Raw genomic sequence first — 16,993 nt, 5'->3', positions numbered from 1 at the left:
ATATTTTGTGACCAGTAAATTACAAGGATGTTTTGCAATATTGCAGAGCATTCTAGGCTAAATGGATGATTTAAGACAGCACAAATTCTGCCATGGATATATTAATAGATCTCTGTTCTTCCCATGTAACAATAATTTAAAATAATTATCATGGCTGTTCTTGCTGTTCAATGAGGGATAAGAGAGTCTCGGCAGAGATTGTGTGTCTGAAATCACTTCAATGAAATGGTTATTCAGAATAGCTTGAAGATGTCTTATCTTGAATTCACATTGGAAAACTACTTAATACAAGCATTCATAGTCAGGGAAGGAATTCTCCTTCAGGACTGGAAACTGGCCATGATTTTTTCTTGCTTGTTTGCTTTCTTACAAATTGAAGACCTTGTTTTGAGTGTTGTTTATCCAGCAGAAAGCAAGGGAGTAAAATGTTCATTCTGTTCTAAAGAATAAGTCCTAGAAATGTCAAAGTCCTCCCTAAAGCCTGGTATTTTTCAAAGTCTCTAAATAAACATGTTTTATTGCTATTCTGACACCTGTTTGCCCCCTTTACACAACTCTGTCCATGAGTAGTAGGACTTGATTTATAGACCTTCCACAGAGGGTCAGTGACTATGGCTCAGAGCCAGGGTGGAGGCACTTGTTGCCCTTCTATAAAGTTTTCCAAATAATCTGTTCACAGCAATATCTTAGTGTTTAAGTGATGCAGTCAGTTTTTTTCTTTCCCCAAACACGTGCAGCTCATCATCATATGCAACCTGGCTCTCAAGTCTCTAGAGGTGTTGATATTACAGATTCTCAAGTCATCTGAAACTCAGGCTGCTGGAAGCAGAGTGTTAGCAGGGTCTGCCACAGGAGATGATATGGTGTTCTGTGTCTATTCTCAGTACAAAGGTCCAAGAAGTTTCTCAAAAGTGGGAGAAAAACTGAATTTTCTTGTTGTATTTGTTGAGGAGTTGTAGACTTGGGCCATCTGAAGCCAAGTAAGGAGTCTGCAGATGAAGAATAATTATGGATACAACTAAGGCAGGGTGGTTGAATGGGAAACAGAAAGGAAGAAGCTTTGATTTCTCTGTCTCCAGAAAAAAAGAAATGTGGCATGGAGACTGTGATGCTGTTGCTGCTACCATAGTTCATGCTACACCCAGCTAAACACTGTTTGGCTGTTTTTCTGGAGCCTGACACAGTAAAAAAACCCACATGAATAGGACTGTGACTGAATTGCCTTATCAGCTGCTTGGCTTCTTTGGCCAAGCTGGGCAAAAACTATAAAGATTCAGGAGGATTAGGCACCCCCTCCCTTAAAACCAGCAACCCAGGTTTGATACTGTTAAAAGTTAGGCAGTGTAGACAATCTGATTTATCTTCTAAATCTCCCAAAACTATAGTAAGACTGAGTTGTTTTGAAAAAAGAACAAAGGAGGAGTTAGTGAACTCTTGCTGTCATGTCCCCAGCTATTGCCTCTCACTTTTCTGCCTGTCAAAATAACTTTAAAGTACATCTTGCAATTGTCTTCCCTTTAGCTGATGTTAAAAAAGACATCAAGTGACATCAGATGTTCTGTATTGGACAGCTTTTTGGTCTATGGGGGACCTAGCATCAACAACATCAGTAAAGTGCATTCAGGGAAATAAGACTAATTCTGATGTGAAATCTTCCCTGCCACCGTTTGATGTGCAGTTGTGGTTATTTAGATTATAAATCTGGGAATCCAATTTTAAGGACAGGGTAGAACTGTCTCTTTTGAGGCATGTAAATTCTAAACTGTCACAGATCATGTCAATTCAGGTTACTATTTCCATTCCAACACAGATGATAGGAGAAGAGAACTTAACTGGAAATTAAAAAATAAATTCAGTATATATATCAGAAAGCACCTTTTCATGCAGAGAATAATAAATACTTAGAATAGGCTGCAGGCAAAGTTGTAGAGGCAAACTGCATCAGTGTCACTCAAGAAACAATTAGATACCATCCTTGGGAAAACAGTCTACTAAAAAGAATATGTCTTGATGGACCAAATGACCTTTATTCATTCCCCAAAATTCTCATGTGGTTATAATTCTATTGATGAACATTTCACCATTTTGGCCTCAAGTATTTTTAATTATTCCTTGAATTATCCCGTTCATCAGTTCACTGATGAGAATGATCTTTTTTCATACCATAACAAATACCAAACCATCACCAGCACTGTGTCATGACATTGCCTTGAGTACATAATCAAAACTCATTTTCAGTCCCATGACTGTACTTAGTTTTGTACCCAGACTGACTAACAGAAAGTTTTTCAAGTATCTGGAAAATAAAACAACAAAAACCTTCTCAGAGTTTTAAAACTAACTGGAAGAAATATTGTCATTCTCCACTCCTGGAACACAGCATGCACCTTTTAAATGGAACACATACAGGAAAACAACAAAGTAAATCTCCCTCAGAAACCTAAGAAGATTCATGAAGGTCCTTGTGACTCTCTAGTGGTCACTAAAATAAATATTTTAAAATATTTAAATGTTTATTTAAAATATTATAAATATTTTAAATATTTAGTATTTAAGGCATTATTGTTACTTTTTTCAGATTTTTGCTTTAATTTAATATGGATAAAAATTAAGATAAAATTAAGCATACAAAAATATTTTTTTTATACAGTGTAGTCCACTTGAGCCATTTTGAGAGAACACTGGGACAATAGTGAATACTGCTATAAATAAGGAAAATCAAAGTTTATCTGTACCAACATACTGAGCTAGGTAGAAAAACTTGGGTAAAAGGAACCTTGATAATTCAGCCAACTGGGAAAAACCTGGTGTTACCTGTAAAGCTGTGCATTTTTCTGCTTTTACTTTTAAAACACTTGACTCATGCAACAAGTCCCAGGACCTCTGGATTAATCTGAGGTTTTTTTCTCCATCCATTGTTGCACTCTGCATTGCACTGTCAATTCCCACTGAAATTAAGAAACACACAGCATTTCACAGGACTGGTTCCACTTACCTAGAGAAATAATAAAGGAAAATAAGTATCTGGAAATCCAGCCCTAAACAGCATCTCTGCAGTTCTCTCCAAATGTCACAAATTGAAGCTCAAGGGGAATTTCATGGCTGGAGTGCAACCTTAAAAAGCTGCAAACCTGTTGAGAAAAGTGGGTGTTCACTAAGCCATATAAATCGAAGCTAGAGTGTATTACAAAAATATTTTAGACTATTTAAAAGAAAACAAAGAAAATAAATTGTTCTGAGATTTTAGAATTTTGCTAATGGAACTATCTAGCATAAACATTCATTTAGTCTAGATTAAGAAATCTATTAATATTGTTATGTTATAAAATAAAAATTCTGAAGCCACAAAATATTAATAATAAAAATTATATGAGTGATTGAAATGCAAGAAAATTAATTATTTAAAGTTCTCTACATTTCATTCTATGTGATTAAAAGAACTAATACACTGATGCTGTTCATCAATATGGTATTTTTTAAGTGTTTTAGCTTTACACATGTGGAGAATTTTAGAATTTTTTAAGAACTTTGAAGAACTAAATTGAAGATTAATAACATGGCAACATCAAACCATCACTTTTTATTGTGATACTGCTACATATTACTAGTACGTTGAAAAATTCATATTCTGTCACACAGACTATTTATTTTCAAAATAGAGCATGCAAGTAATATCAGAAAAGACAGCAGAGAGGCAACAAATTTTCAGACAAATCCTACTGAAGACAATTTTTTTTCCTGCATACAGAAATGTAACATTAATATCAGTTACTAGGAGTGTGGGTGTTCTGAAAACAAGAAAAATATCCCTTGGCATATTATGGTTTCCACCTGCTAAATCTTCATGTGTCTACTACAGCTTCATTTCTCTTGCTATTAGAATTTGCAACACAGACTTTTCTGCAATAAAATGATTCTACTTCTTTGAGATTCACACTATCACAAGTTATTTGTGCTACACTTCTTGCTCTTTAGATTTTATGCATGTTGCCATTGTTTTTCACAGATGGACCTTTATCCATGTTGTTAAATTACTGAAGAAGTCTATTAATTCACAGAATCCCTGACATGGATGTGTGTTGGCACAATTTATTGCTTTAAAGTCCCTCCATAGCAGAATATTTACCTAATGGTGAAGTTTTTTGTGTCACTAGTTACCACTTACACCAGGTCAGCCCCAAGAGCCAAGATTTGAAGTCAGATTCCTGAAACATACAGTTGTCATCACCAATTTTAGCACTAGAATAATTATTCTGTAGTCACCTACAGCAAACATTATTTGCATAATATTGAGATACTTACTCATGCCATTATGCAATCAACCTTTCTCTTTGGAGTTTTTATTATTTTTTTTTCCTTCATTTCAAACCCCTCACCCAAATAAATTATATAAATATTTTTAAAGCTCCAGTATAAAACCTGAATTTTGTATTAATCCTGGGCAGGGCAAAAATGTGTCATTTATAGTTTTTTGTTACTGTTCCTCAAATTTTACACAGTGATAGTCAAATTTTTACCTAATATATTAAAATGCAGCTTTTTCTCTAGAATAGATTTTCCTGTTTAGAGGAAAAACAAATAATTACCTCATTAAATAAAGAGTGTGGAACGGAGTATATCACCCTCCTTACCTTCTGGAAGATAATTCCTACTGTTCTTTGTTATTTTTATCTTGAGTTTCCATAACCCTGCCCTTTCCAAAAGGCTAAATGAAAAGGCTGAAGAAAGTTTTCTGAAAAGGCAACCATTCTCAGTTTTCTTCCCTATACTTCAGACATTTAAAAAATACCATCCTTTTATATTCTTAAAAATAAAATTAAATGTTACAGCTAGTCAAAAATGCTGAAGACACATTGCAAAGAACAGTAAATTTCAACCTAAAGTGAATTTCAACTACACCTTTATATCTATGGAAACTGGTTTTAAATGTTATATAAAATAATACAGGGTTTTCTCAATATAGTTCTCACTATTGTATAATCACAAGGGCATGGTCCAATCTAAAGTATTTTCTCAAGAGAAAGATAATAGTTAAGAGGTTTTATAAATTAACCCTGTTTCTTCTTTCATGAATCTTGTTGACTTAATTATGCAAGAACCCACTGGCCATTTCCATAGTGAAATTTCTAAGTACACAGTAGATATTTCAAACACTGACTTGAAAGTCAAAACCCCACTTACTTCAAGGGATTTCCACCAAAATCTGTCTCTTTCTCTATATATATAAAACACAGAATATAAAAGGTAATCTCTAGTGAGAAACAAAGGGGATGAAATCTGTACTACTACTCCATGGGCGAGCCCCTTTGCTCACAAAAGATTTTAAGTCATTTAGGATTTTCATTGGGGGGGTTACTAATTCTGTGAAAAGAGAGAATCATATTTTTCAAGGGCTGATATTTTCAAAACCAGATTCAGACAATATTGTAAATTGGAAAGGTCTTCTTTTTCAATTATTTTGAATAGCACATAAAAAACCTTTTTCTCATGAACATGGAAGAAAAAAAGACATTTTGTCTTGTGGTACATGGCAAGATTTTCAGAATATACAAGGATGTAAGAGCTGCCCACAAAGAGGAGTTAGACCTCAGTGAACCTCTGGAGCTTGAAATCCAACTGAATCTTGGGTTCAGACTGAAATTTGGAAGATCTTGCAGTAAGTATAAATAAAGAGGGAGAATACCTAAATAAGCAGTTATCATTTATATTTAAAATTATTCCCATCTTGAACAAGCAAATATATTTTTATGTATAAATCCATATTGTGCCCTTGTTTTCTGTCAAAGGTTCTACCCATCTGATAACTTATGAGGATTCTCCCTTGAAAGATTGACAAAACCTTGGATAATAGCCATCCTTCTAGCTGGGTACCCATAGCAAATGTCCCTTCAGGCATTGAGGTCCTCTGATGAACTTCCTTAATTGTTTTCTCAAATGTATTTCAAAGCAGGATTTCTAAATTCCATAACCTCACTGTTATACCATAGAATTGCACCAGACCAACCTGAAAGTGGAATATGGGCTACAGAAAAAAGCCTTCACCCAAATGTTTCTACACCCCATCATGTTACTCTACAAGTTAACCCCCCCAAATATCAATGGATCATGTATTTCACACAATTTTTATAACAATTCCGGAAAGTCAAACTGCTGATGTGTTTTACAGGCACCTTAATCTATTCTTAGTTATTCAATATTATGAGACCATGCACTCTGAGCTGAAAGAGGATTTTGTACTGCCATTCCAACAAATCAGAAACACCGTGACTCACAAGAAAGAGCAAATAAGTGACTGCATTCCTTTACTCTTAATTTATTGTTCTTAGCAGCCCTGAATTACACCCTTCATTAAATAATGGTTGGTACCAATTTTTCTCTCCAACATTAAACAATTTCTAATGCTACCTCTGCTTTAGTTATGAAATTTTCTGATAATCTTGAAAGAACAAAATTATTATGTTTTGTTTTGTCAGTGCCAAGAACTCACAGACTAATATTTTTATTTGGGAAGGCTGAATAACAGAGATAAATTGTATTCTCACACTTGCCTCTTTGGAAAAGGCTTAAGGAATGTAGCAGACACTGGAGCAGGGGTTCCATATAAAAATTTAATAATCAATGAAATTTATGGAAAAGTTATAATTTTCCACTGGTAAATCTTCTTTACATCTTAACAGTATCACTTTTCACTGCACTATGGATCATAGTTTAAAAAAATAATTGCTTCTTTTTCTTTAATTTACATTTTGCAAAATTTCAGAAGTATGTGTTTCATTTCTCAGAAATTGCTTTTATAATCCTACCATGAATGCACATGCTGATCTTGAAGCCGAAATTTGGCAGCTTTAATTATTTTTTCAAAATCTAAGAAGAATCTTTTGATGTTCATATATGCTGCCCAGCATCTGAGGTATAAAATGCAATACAAATACACCTTACTTGGGCCACAGCAAAAAGAGAACATCAGTAGAGAAAAGTGCAAGTTTCTCTAACACCACTGCTCACCAAAAATATTTTTACATATAAAGATAGTTTCAATAACAAAAATAAAACAGAAAAATTTGTGTTTTTTTTTTTTTAATTAAACAGTGCAAAGAAACAAGTCCATTTTTTATTCACATAACATATATGTGCATTTTTCTAGGAAATAATATGAAGACAAATAAGTCAAAACAGTAATATTCATATGTGCTAGGGTTTTTTCAGCCACATAAAGAGATGACAATCAACTTGAAATTTGACTGTATGTAAATAAGCATTTAGTCAGAATTTTGATAATGCAGAGGGCATTCAAAAGCTGAGTAACTTATGTCTTATATTTTAATGAAGTCAAATGATAAGATGGAAAGAGGGAGGTAAGATTCAAGAAAACAAAAGAAAATTGTTTTGTAAAATATATTTAATGATGGATGATTTCAGAGTTGTTTGTACCATTGAATCACAATTAAAAATTCATTAGGTCTTGCAAGGCCCAGATAGCATTTTGTAAATAAGAAACAGCATGTGAAAAATTCAAGTGAAGCAAGAACTTAATAGAATAATCATGGCTTGAAGAAGTGCCCACAACACAACAATACATAAATATGTATGTGTCAAAGAGTAAATCATGCTCACTGTACTTACACTAGCAGCTCCATTAACTTGGGTTGTTCTGAAATCAACCAATCTACTCAGAGCAATAAAACAAACAGCACCCTAATAACTTCAATGGCCATTCCATTACCTCCATTTCTACCGGTAAAGTGTTACATAAACACAACCCATAAAATGCATGAGACCACATCAATAATTTCAACTGAAGGAATCTTTTTTCTCAATAGTAGATTTTTTATATTCTCACTCACATTAATTTCAATTCAACTCAGTGACAGAAGGCTTAAGTCAATGTTAGTTTAATGTCTAGTTAAGATAATGACACATTTTTATAAAACCGTTTCCATTTAAGATTCAGACTTCTGCCATTTATTTCAATGTATCCAGAAATACACTCTATGGGTTACATAGAAATCCATCATTTGCACTCTCTTTTTTCAACTGCTGCTAATTTATTAATGATAATTTATTATTTATACACATATTCAAAGAAACTATAAAGAGAAAAGCATGTATAACCCCAGATACAGTGAAGAATAGGCTTCTAACAAAACAAAGAATCAAAACACTTTTTTGTCTGAATTCAGAAATCATCAATATCTTAACCACCACTGGCACAACATAATTGTCTACAAGTGACCAAGCAGCAAATTAATCAACTGGTTAAAATAATGGAATGTGCAATCAGCACACCCACCAGTGCTTTCAAACACTGATCTGAAATACTTTGGAATGACCCTAAATTACTTGAATATTTGTGGAAATCCCTGCTTGATTTGGAGCACAAAATGGATGCAATCATACAGCTGATTCTGCTGGGTTTAAGGAAAAGGTAACACCTACTATTTAACCCACTCACATTACAAGTTTGTTTTTGCCACCCAGCAGCACCTGTGGTGGACACCAAGGGCCTTGGAACAGCTGGCTTAACCCAGATGTTGGATATTAGGTGTGAACTATAAAGAAGCTCAGCAGTGAACTTGTGTTCAGCATAGATGTATCTGCCAGATGCTGCTGTTGTATTTGGCTCATCCCATCCTCAGCCTGTCATCATGTACTCCTTCACAAAATTAAGGAAATAATTTTTTTACTTTTTACCCTGGTAATAACACATACTTAAATAGTCGAGAACATTTTTGTTTCAACACTCTTCCTATTTCTTTGGCATCAATGCCTTGAGTTTCTCGCTCCCCTGCTAATTTGCTGCCTGTACACAAATACATAAGTGTAACACACCACTATGTTACAGCATATTTTAAAATTTTCCTTACTGGACAGGTGAAAGACAAGTGGCTATACATTGTTTAAGTCCTTCAGTCCTTTCACCAACATGATGGGACTGTTTTTCAAATATCTCTGCAGTTCAAGCAGGACAATCCCTCTGGGGAAGCAGGACATGACCTTCTCATTTGAATTATGCAGATTTGCTATTGTGATCTCAACCCACCTGTCAAAAATATTAAAGGGCAAATAAACACCCATAAAACATGGGGAATGAGACAGATGCATTGTCAGAGAAAGTTATTACTATCTTGTAATACCATAGCAAATGTCTTATTACTGGGAACAGTTGAGAAAAAACATGCAATATTTCATACTAGAAAAAGACATACAACTAGATGAAAATAAATATGAATGGAATTTTGAAAACATAAATTGTGTTGTTACAATTGATAGAGATGCTACCATATCTTACTGTTTTTTCAGAAGCAATTCACATACTTATTTTCATCTATCTTCACATCTTTTCAGCTCTTTTAATTTATTGCCTCTTGCATAAATGCCCTTTTCATTCCTCTCTACACTACTTTGAACTCTACATTTTCATTAAGCAAGGCTTAGCTTTATACAAGTTCTACATCCAAGCAGCAGCTAGACATCTCAGAGTGCCTGCAAATGTAATTGACCCTAATCATTACATGACAATAATCACTTTAATGAGACCTAGTCTAGTCAAACTACTGGCATAGTGTCAACTCTTTAGCTCCCAAACAAAGAATTCTGAATCAGGACTTGGGTTGCACAGGTTTTTTTGATCACCATGTTTTTTCAAGGATCAGTGAGAGCTCCACTGTCTGCACTGACAGTTCATGGGGCAGACAATGCCAGCCACTGCTCTGAGCTCAGCTGACCCTAATTGCTGCAGAAGGCAAGAATCCCACTCTTGCAGCCCCAGCAGGGGACAGGCAGGTAGTTTGCAGTCAAAGGTGAAGGCCACAGAACACACAGCACTGATGCTCTGCAGTTGATGCATTGCCCCTCTCTCGTGCCACTGAGCAGCTCTGCCACTTTTATTTTCCTCCTCTTCAGCAAAGTCATCTGTTCTCCCTGTGAATCAGAGCCATGCTGGCACAGCAGGGAGGACAGCGTGCTCTCCTGCCTGTCCTTTGTCTGACTTGTGAAATCAGCTCCAGCCTTTTGTGCAGGAGCACACAGAGGCTGCTGCTGCTGCTGAGACCTTCCCCAGCAGGTTGAGGCTGTGGCACCCACCCACGTGTGCTCTCCAAGTGATGGAGCCCTGCACATGTCAACAATGAAGTGAACCCTGAGCCTGAGAGTGGAAAATGTCCTCAATAAACCAGAGAAAAAAGTTCATTAAATCTATTCATTTATTTTATTCATTCATTTTAAACACTTCACTACCTCAGTATTACCACTACTTTGAAGTAAACTTATGATTAAACAATGGTTAACATTTAACTTAAAACCTTGCTGTTTTGAGATATTTGAGTTATGATTTGAAGTTTCTAATTCAGGCTCAAACCAGGAAAATTAAATATTTTAGCAATTAATAAAGTATTTTCCAAACTTCAGGTGGAATATTTTACCCATTAATTTATTCTCAGTATTTGAAGTGTGGGACAGGGAAACCAAAACACCACCTGTGGTTCTATTTTATTCCTAACACATCCTTCTCTTATCATTTTAAATACTGCATCAAAAGAAGCCTGTTAAGGTGATCATGTTCATTGTCAATTCAGAAAAATAATATATTATTATCTCTTAATGATGTGATTCACATTTATAATAAAACTAAACCCTACTTTCTAATTTAATTCTCTCCTCACAAAATCCTAGTAATAATGCCTGGAAGACAACTAGAAAAGTGAAATCATATCTGATCTCTACACCCACAATTTTATCTTTAATATACTGTTTTAATTAGAAGTAGTATTGTTTATAGTTGAAGAAACATTAGGAAGAAGTTGAGTGGTTAATATTCCATATATGAAAGAAATGATCAATACTTTCTGAAGTCTTGGAACATACATTCATGTTATGTGATATCACAGCCATAAATCAGATGATCAGACTAGCCTATGGATATGAAATATGTATGTAAAACATACACCTTCATGTTCTCCATGTGGTAAAAACTTTAAATTATGCATAAGATAAATACAAAGACAACTGAGAATTTTATCTCCCCTTACCTTTCAAAACCTATCCTGACAGGTTTGATGAGCAGAACAACCTAACATGAAGTCACTGTAGTAGCTCTTCAGTAATCAATTAAATCCTTGGGACAGACAGGGATTTTTCAATGGCCATGCCTCAGCCTTATTAGAGCATGACAAGGGTGCTGATTTGTTAGGAAGGTAGCTAGACTATCCTTACCTCTGCTTCAAGAGATTATCTTCTATTCCACAGTTAGAAAGTTCTAAAATGTCTTTTTCCACCTTCTCAAGAGTTTGTTGAGGTTCTCACATGTCTGGGTTTTTACATTCCTCCTCACAGTGTGACAGCAGATGTTACTGTGCCTCTAACACAGAGCAATTCTGTTACACATTTCAAGTTTCCTGACACATCAGGGTCTGATCATACAAGATGCTGAGTGTAGCTGGTCCAACACTGTGTTATGTTGGAAGCTATTTAAAAAGTGTGAGAAAGGAAATTTCATGAAGTTAATAGTTTCAATGTTATAAGAAATGACAGTGTGTACATAACAGATGAGTTCAATGCACCCTTTTAAATTTTTTCTTTCATTCTTTTCATCAAGAGAGTAGTAAGTGTTCTTATGAAGGAAAATATCAGTCTAAAGTCTCCCAACCCCAAGTATTAAAGACACACTTTCCTCTTTGTGTTTATGCTGCCTCTAGGATTATTTGGAGCAGCCACAGTTGGTTCAGCTGCGAGGGGAGTGAAGCTTCTTTTCTGATATGGCCATTACATCCACACCTGAGTCTGCTTTAAAATTGACAATCTTCCCACAAGCATTCAGTTCCACCCTTCAGGCTGGCTCTGTATCATTTCTTGTGACTGAATGAAGGAAGAAAGTAAAGGAAAAAAATTGAAAAAGCACACTTGACCTAGGTGCTTTCTTTCCACGCTGCCTTTGTGTGACATAAATCAACAATTTTGTATGGCGGTGGCATTTGGCTGCTGTAGCTGAGCAATTACCTTCAGATATTGGTGTCTCTACCTCAGCTGTACACGGGGGTAAGGGCATGAATTCGACCTGAAATATCCCCATAACCCATTTGGATGCACTGTAAAAGCAGTCAGTAAGGGGGCACCTCAGACAATTGCCATTCTGTAACACTGGTCACATCCTGGGACTCAGAACTTCACTGCTACAAAAGCCAGGTCAAGCTATTCTAACAGTTCCCTGGCCATCTCAGAATCTTTTGTTTCATACCTCTGACTGACTGTAGAGCAGAAGCAAATTGCAACTTCTGAGCTGCATATGTTCATAAAACTCTTAAAGAAAATCCTCAATAGTGGGTTGTTGCCATCTTGAACCTAGTAGTAGAATCTAAAGTGCTTTTTGCCATTAGACTCAATGAAACTAGTGCAATAATCCCACAATTAAGGATAAATCATTAATTTAAAAATATATATTCTATAAATATCAAATTGTTAATTATATTTTAATCCACTACCCTTCCATTTCACCACTGATGTTAGGATTCTAAAGGAGGGAAATAGGGAAATCATAGCCTTACAACAAAGAAAGAAAGGATGAAGCTTCAAAATAGATAAAAACTGCATCTCAGAAAATTTTTATACTATTTAGGTGAGTTCCAGTTGCAGGGTTTATATTTGAACTACTTGTTTCCATATAAATTGCTTTTAGCTACAATAATAAAGTAAGGGAAAACAGGAGATATTTAGGTTTAGGTAACAAGCATTTTGGTAAATGGACACAAAAACTGAATGGAGAGAAAGAACTGGAATGCTTTTTTTTCTGGCTGTCAGGTCGGGAATATCTTTTATTCACTTGGTTGCTTTACTTTTCTGGTTTTGTTTTGTTGGTTGTTTTTTGTTTATGGTTTTGTTTGTTTTTGGGGGTTTTGTTTGCTTTTGTTTTTTGTTTACTGTCTGGTTGAAGAGAAATATCTTCTATAATCCTAACATATGCTCTTTGTGCCCTGAGACAGAGACCATCTGATAAAATACACTTGAAAGATCTCAGCATTTGCAATGACATGGCTATACTCAGCAGCTTTTCTCACAGTACTGATAATGTTACACACAGAAAAGAGGATCTATGCACAATACACTGACTTGCCTACTCCTACAGAGCCTCAGCTTTCCTTTTGCTGTCCCAAACTCCCTGTTGAATAGCAATGAGGCTGATAATGAACCCTACAAAATGACAGCTTCTAGAAGTTTAGAGTTCCCTTCAAGAGCAGCAGCACTTCAAGACAAGATTTCTTTTCGTCTGACAAAGAAATTTGTTTTCAAATATGTCTCACTTTAGTGCCTGGGGAATCCAGTGGGCAACAAGACAGACTGTTTCAATTTCTGAATTCTTACCCAGGAAGCCCCACAGGAAAGGGCTGCTCCCTTTCTGGTGGTGAGAGAAAAGAGGCTGCACTGCTGGACTGCCAATGCTCTCAGAACACAGGCATCAGGAGTGAGGAGGAGACCCTTCACACCTCATCTGCTGAGCCTCAAAATGGTTCAGAATCATATCTAGCACATTCTCTTTCACTGCTAAGTGAATTAAAAGACACCATTTACTGTAGAAAGCATTAGATAATAGGAAGAGAATGATTAGTTTATTTTCTAGAGGATTCACGTGTGATAAAAGGAACATTTAACAGGGGATGGGAGCAGCAGGAGTGTAACAGGATTCTCCACTCAAGGCAAGCAGGAGTGTAGCTTACAAAATCTCTAGTATATTGAAGTTAATGGGAAAGCAGAGAGAGTAAGAATTTTTTATATTTGTGTCTACAGAATATAAATAGAGAAAAATCAATCTCTCTCTTCCTATTTATCTAGCTGCTTACAGAGTCCTCAGAAACATTTTGAGAGCTACAAAATCATGAATGGATTTTATCCTTGAGGTCTTCAATCAGCACAGGAAGTATTCCACTTTCACTGAGTCACAAAATCAGAACAATTTTTCAAATCAGGAATTAACCTATATTTGAGAGTCCTTATCCAGTAAGACCTTTTTTCATCCTTGTCTAGTTTACAGAATATTAATCTATACTGATGTAGTAAAGTAGAACAAAATGAACCTAGTACATCACCCTCCTATGGTCACTTTTACAAAGGCAGTGGATTGCTTTTAGGGCAGTATCATATAATGCAGAGATGTTTTAAGTTTATTAAATGCTCTCTGAATCAGGGTACAAACTAGAGCACAGAAAGAGGATGAAACATGTAAGTAGAAGTGCTAGAGGATTTTGGATACAGCTCAAATGTCAGGTATTTGAGAGTATGAGGGACTGGGAAGCACAGAAACACACAAATAAGTAAGAAATTTATTTCCTAGACATGTTATTTTCTCCAAGAGACAAAAATTTCATCATTAGAATGTCAAAGAGAACAGCTTTTCAAGCTTGAAATTGGGATGCTTGTTAGGAACTTTTGTTGTTTCCTAATTGTTTTCAAAAGCTAAGTTCATTAATGTCCAGTCTGGTAATCTGAGATTGCTTCTTCTGCAATTCTCATATTGATTTTCCCTATCAAAATGAAATTATATTTTTAATGGCTTCTAACTCCTTGCATTATTTGGCAAAAATAATGACACATTAATTAAATCTCTATGTTAATGGCCTTAGAAGCAGTTCCCACCTCAATAAATCAGAACCTTCCAAATCTGCACAGTTTATTCCACTTGTAATCAATGTTAATTTCCTTTTGGTTCAGCAACTTCATTTACTTTTCTACTGCAAGTCCAATTATTTTTGATTATAATTTCAACATACTAAAATGAATGTGATTATATATGTGATATACAATATCTATATTGTGAAATTCATTGTAAATTAAGTTGCCTTACACTATGGTGCTTGAATTTATTTTGAAGCTAATCTCACAGGCTAAATACTAATGTTAATATCCCAAATTTATATTCTGATTTCCACATAATTCTTTTGCAATTTAGCCATGATCTCTACCTGGGTTGTTAAGAACACGAAGTTGATGTTTGATCATATGACATGTGACAAAAGAAAATTAGAAATTAAAAGCTATGGTTGCTTCTTCAACTATAGAAGCATGTCTGTCAGAGCCTGTGGGCTCTTCTAAAATTAACATTGTCATCTGATCTCCATTAAATGAATTGTGTCTCTGATTTTTCATATTCCTTACAAAAATCTGAGGCTGTTCAAATGTTTCATCGTGTGCTTCTCCTTTTTTACATTCCTGCTCTAATAACAGTTCTTCTAGTAGTCTTTCATGATGCCTTGTCCTTTGTTTTAACATCAGTCTGAAGTAATGAGTCCGGAATTCCTAGTATTTCCTCTTAAAAGAGATTATATAATGAGGACATATTTTTTTAAGACTGTCTAACGTGAATTTATTAAAACTGTTGGGGAAAGGAACGTGTATGAAGTTTTTTTGGCACCTATTAGGATTTTTCTCTGGCTTTGTATGCATTTATCATGATTTTATAGAAAAATATCTAATCATAGATTTCCAGTCTTGCAACTGACTGCTTTATTTATGCCTTATTTCCTCCTTTGCCAATTGTCTTTGTGACTTCTTTTATGGGCAGAATCCATTTTTGGCCTTGCCTGTCAAAGCACTGCAATCTTCCTCTCTAATTAGCAAATTAGACATTAGTATATGCATCAGGATAAGTAGCTGAAAAAATGATGAGTGATTTGAAGCACTCCTATAGTTAAATGATTAAGAGCTTTATACAATACTGTAAATCACTGGAGGCTCCTTTGACTAAATCTGACAATTCCTTTAAATCGTTTGAGGGACCATTTGAGACATATTGACACTTCATTAGGCAAACAGAGTAGAGTTCCTGGATGTGTTGTACAGCACTGCATTAGATCAATCACTTTAGCTAATTCACCTACACTATATTCATATGGACATGAAAGTGGGATGCAGATTTGTATTTGTTACTTTCTAAATGCAGAAAGAGCTAGGAAATACTATATTTAGGTTCTTCTTACCCTAGCTCTGATAGTGTTGAAGGAAGACCCATTCTTTTCTCTACACTTTTATGAAACACAGTTCTCTAAGGAATCCTGGTTCTAATGAGATGAGTATTTCCGCTCAGATTTCAGTAGCTCCAAAATTTCTGAGGTTGACATTTCTGGATAAAATCCACCAATCACTTAAGCAAAAGTAATTACAAGCAAAAGTTGATGTTTGCATAATATATCAATTCAGCACCCAGAAACAGATGTTGGAGATAGCAAATGAGGCTGCTACAAAACACTTCTAAGAATTGGTCTACATGGGCTGGATGAGGTGTTCACTGTGTCTACAGTGAGAAGAGTCAGAAGAGGAAGAGCTAAAAGTCAAAAGAAGATAGTAAAAGCCACACTAAAATCCAAAGATAGCAATTAAATACTAGATTAAGGTGCTACTGGTTTTTTTCCCGTTTGAAATGATCCAGAGCTGCAAAACTTTTTCCTCCGCCAATGGATATTGTGGTTAAGTTTTTATGGGTTCAAGGGAGGAGGAGCACATTAGAAGAAAAAGCCACTGAGATTTGTTAAATACACAGAAGCAAATACAGGTTTTAACTGTCCAGTTTGATCATAGTTTTTCAGCTAAAAATAATTTTCTTAGTAGCACTACCATACACAACAAGCAGCAAATTTAAAGCAGAACAACAACTGAAAAACAATATTATAGATATATGGTTGTTTACTTGGTGGTCTTAGAGCAGGTCATAGGAATAACCAAGTCATTCAGACAAATTTTATATAAGTTGCACTTTCTAGTGAGGCACTTGAGGGCTAAGGCTTAGAATAATGGCTCTCTAAATGATAGTTTGCTGTTCATAATCATCTTCAATCATTCCTCTCTCCTTCTCCCTTGCTTCAAGTCTACAGTATAGGGGTATTAATCTTTATGAAAAACGCAGAACAAAGCTGGTACACAAATTCTGTAAGTTATACTTGTGCTCTTATGGACATTAAACCCAGGATCCCTCTGCTCTCAAGGAAGAAAAAGCATTAAGCAGGAGCTATTC

Source organism: Erithacus rubecula (genome assembly GCF_903797595.1).
Source record: "Erithacus rubecula genome assembly, chromosome: 1".
In the NCBI taxonomy this organism is placed as follows: Eukaryota; Metazoa; Chordata; class Aves; order Passeriformes; family Muscicapidae; genus Erithacus; species Erithacus rubecula.
This window is presented reverse-complemented; position numbering follows the sequence as displayed.